Genomic DNA, 3,769 nt, shown 5'->3' with positions numbered 1-3,769 from the left:
GAACCTCAGAGGACTGGAAAACTTCACTAAGGAAACTCACTAAAAAGTAGGGAGGCTCATAAAAGCTTAGCGAGATCAAAATCCCACACTGAGCACAATATAAATACCTGAGTTTTTGGAATAAAAGAAAAAATAAAAGGTGATAGTGTGATGGGCATGCTGGAACGGTTAAATGGTGTAAGGCCAGAAGACCCACACCCAAAGTAAACAACATTCACCAAGGCATTAGGAATGTTCATTGGGGGCTCTTGCTCATTAACACTTATGGAGATGATGGAGCTCAAAAGTAACAGAAATCATACACAAGCACTTAACCACTAGAAACTAGGAGGATGCAATTACCGTAACAAGAGAAACAGATGGGCAACCAAGAGTCCACTACCCACAGGGAGTTGTAACCATGGTTAATAAAACATGGCCTTGATAAAGATTGCTATCATTTAAATGGATTTGAACAATGGAATTGTAAGAATAAGGGGGGGGGGAGAAAGGAGACATATGTAATACTCTTTGTAATACATTAAGCAATAAAACAAAATTTAAAAAAAAAAGAAAAAAAAAGAAACAGTGTGTCCTGCCCTGGCCCATATGGCTCAGTTGGTTGAGAGTTGCCCTGTGCACCAAAAGGTCAATTGTTTGATTCTAGGTCAGGACATATACCCAGGTTTCAGGTTTGATCCCAGGTCAAAGTGGGTGCAGGAGGCAACCAATCAATGTTTCTCTCTCTCTCTCTCCCCACATTCTCTCCAAAATCAATAAAAACATATTTTTCAAAAAGAAGGTGAAAAAAGGAAAGAAGGGCTGCATAAGATTCCTACATCTATTGGAAAAAAGAAGCATTTTTTGAGAGGTGAGAGAACGTAAGCCTTCCAGAAGTGACCAGCAGGCAGGAAAATAAGCAGTGGTCTGCACCCAGTTGAGAGCAGTGAATAGGAGCATGAGACAAGGCTGTCAGATGGGTCACTCAGTAGTAAGCAATAATTAGAAAAACAACAACTGGAGGGTGAAAAAAGACAGGTAAAACTGATGAGCAGAACAAAAATAAATTTGTTTCTGCATGGCCTTCAGGGTGAGGATAAGAAGGGTGGGGTCAAATAAGAAAGCCTCTTGCAAATGGCCTTTCTTGCCTCAGCACATAGTTATTCTGGTCTCTAGAGTCACAATGAAACTGGAAATCTTAATGTAGATTTTACAAATACAGATTGGTAGCCTCACAACCAAATACTGGTCTTCGTAATATCATCACAGACCCTGTCAACCATAAATTTTCCTTGCTTTTCCCCTGCCTCCCATTCGAACTATTGCTATCCATCTTATGGCCTTCCATCTTATTTCTGAGGCCCTACTTCAATAATCTGAATTTCCTCTGGAGCTACATGGAACTTGTAGGCCCTTCTCTAACCACTAGATGGTAGTAAAGAACCTTACGAGGACAATTCTGATAGATGTTTCCATTCACTGTTGACACTTGAGGCCAGATAATCCTTTTTTGTGGGAGACTGTCCTGTGCATAACAGGAAAAGGCCATCTATATTTTTTTCCAGCAGATGAAACAATTTATTTTACCACTGTCTTTAAAACCACAAAGACACTATGTTCTTCATATAAAAACATTAGTATATGCCGAAACCGGTTTGGCTCAGTGGATAGAGCATCGGCCTGCGGACTGAAAGGTCCCAGGTTCGATTCCGGTCAAGGGCATGTACCTGGGTTGCGGGCACATCCCCAGTGGGGAGCGTGCAGGAGGCAGCTGATCGATGTTTCTCTCATCGATGTTTCTAACTCTCTATCCCTCTCCCTTCCTCTCTGTAAAAAATCTATAAAATATATTTAAAAAAAAACATTAGTATATATATTTTCTAGATAATGATTATATAGATGCTCTCAGAAAAAAAAAATGCACCCCATTATATGGTTTCAGTGAAGGTGCTTAGAAAGAACTCACATCTGGACTGATTCTTAAAACATACCATTTCACCACTGCATCAAAGTATAGATTATTATTATTATACATATTCCTGTGTTCTTACACATTTGATAATTCCTGTGTTCTAACACATTTGTCCTCGTAAGGTTCTTTACTACCATCTGGTGGTTAGAGAAGGGCCTACAAGTTCCATGTAGCTCCAGAGGAAATTCAGATGATTGAAGTAGGGCCTCAGAAATAAGATGGAAGGCCATAAGATGGATAGCAATAGTTCGAATGGGAGGCAGGGCAAGAGCAAGGAAAATTTATGGTTGGAGGATTATCACTTAATGCTCTATTGATTCATCAGCCTTTTCTGCAGGTTCATCAGCAGGTTGAGCAGGCTGTGCCTTTCTCTGTGGCCTTTCTTCAATGTCTTCCAGGAATGGAGACACATTATCATCATCATTATAAATCATAAACTCCAAGTCTTTACCAACAATTCCAATGGGAACATTCTTCATAGTTAGGTCCTGTTCTGTAGGAAGTGTCTCTCTTAAAGCATGCAGATTATGCTTAACCAGTTCATTCAAATTGCATTCCCTAAACTCAGACATATGTCTGTCCTGTGAGTATGAGCTAATTGAGAATGAGCTCCAATGGACACAGCTCTACAGTCAAAAACAGTTAGCAGAGAGACAGGTGTGGAAAATATGAGGGCCCATATCATCATAATAAAGAATAAACAGCCCAACACCATACGGTCTTTGGCCATTATCTTTGCATTGGTATCTGGGTCTTGCTTCCAATTATAGATACAAGAGGGGACACGGGAAGAGGTCTGTCAAATACAAATCTGGAATCCAAACACTCCTGGAGCATAAAGTTACATAACAGTCTAGCACCAGCAGGAAGTCCCACAATTGAGATACCAATATATCAACATGGAGAATTTTTTTCTGGTGAGCTGCAAGTTTTGAGTGTGCTTTCTTCAATACAACCAACACTACATAGGGTGTGTGTTTTTTTAATTCCAGACCAATTGTGGCTACACCCTGATTGACAGCTTCCATTGTGTATTCAATTTGATGAATCCTGCCCTGAGGAGTCCAAACACTGACAATGTCACACTGGTTGCAAAGCAGAGTTCCAACATGGGCCTTGCTGTTGCCACCTGCAGACCTGCCCATTAGTGAGAGCTGCCTAACTACCTCTAGGCCAAGCATGTCAAACTCAAAGGCTGACACAGGCCAAATAAACGAGGCATGCGGCCCATGGGCAGTGAGTTTGACATGCTTGCTGTAGGCCATCTACAGGAAAGTCTGTGCAATCAGATTTTGATGGAATTTTTAAACTCTTTATTGTTGTTGTTTTATTTTTTTATTGAACTTATTGGGGTACAGGTTTCAAGTGTACAACTCAGTAAAACATCATTTGCACACTGCATGGTGTGCCCATCGCTTTTAATAACATTTACTCACTGAAAAAACTTTTAATGTGGAAAAACATACAAAAGGAAATTAAAAACACAAAACCCCACCCCTCAGATAAACTTCTGTGAACAATTTAATGACAATACTTCCAGGCATATGGACACATACTTAAATATGTGTAATAGTGCACATATAATTGTTATGCCCAGATTTCAAGATCCCCCAAAAGACACCACCAGGGAGCGAGTCCGATGCAAAAGCATAGAGTCTTTATTCAAGCTAGCTTGGTCCCTCTCTGCCTCCATTACTGGATGCAAAAGAGCCCAGAGTCTTGGAAGAACAAAGATTTTATAGGGCTTGGGGTTGGGGGGTGAGGGCTCACTCGGACCACTGATTTGGCCGATTCCGGTTGGTTGAGTGAGGGCGGGGG

This window comes from Myotis lucifugus, unplaced genomic scaffold, assembly GCF_000147115.1.
Source record: "Myotis lucifugus unplaced genomic scaffold, Myoluc2.0 scaffold_695, whole genome shotgun sequence".
NCBI lineage: Eukaryota > Metazoa > Chordata > Mammalia > Chiroptera > Vespertilionidae > Myotis > Myotis lucifugus.
The sequence above is the reverse complement of the archived record's forward strand: the minus strand, read 5'-3'. Positions refer to the sequence as shown.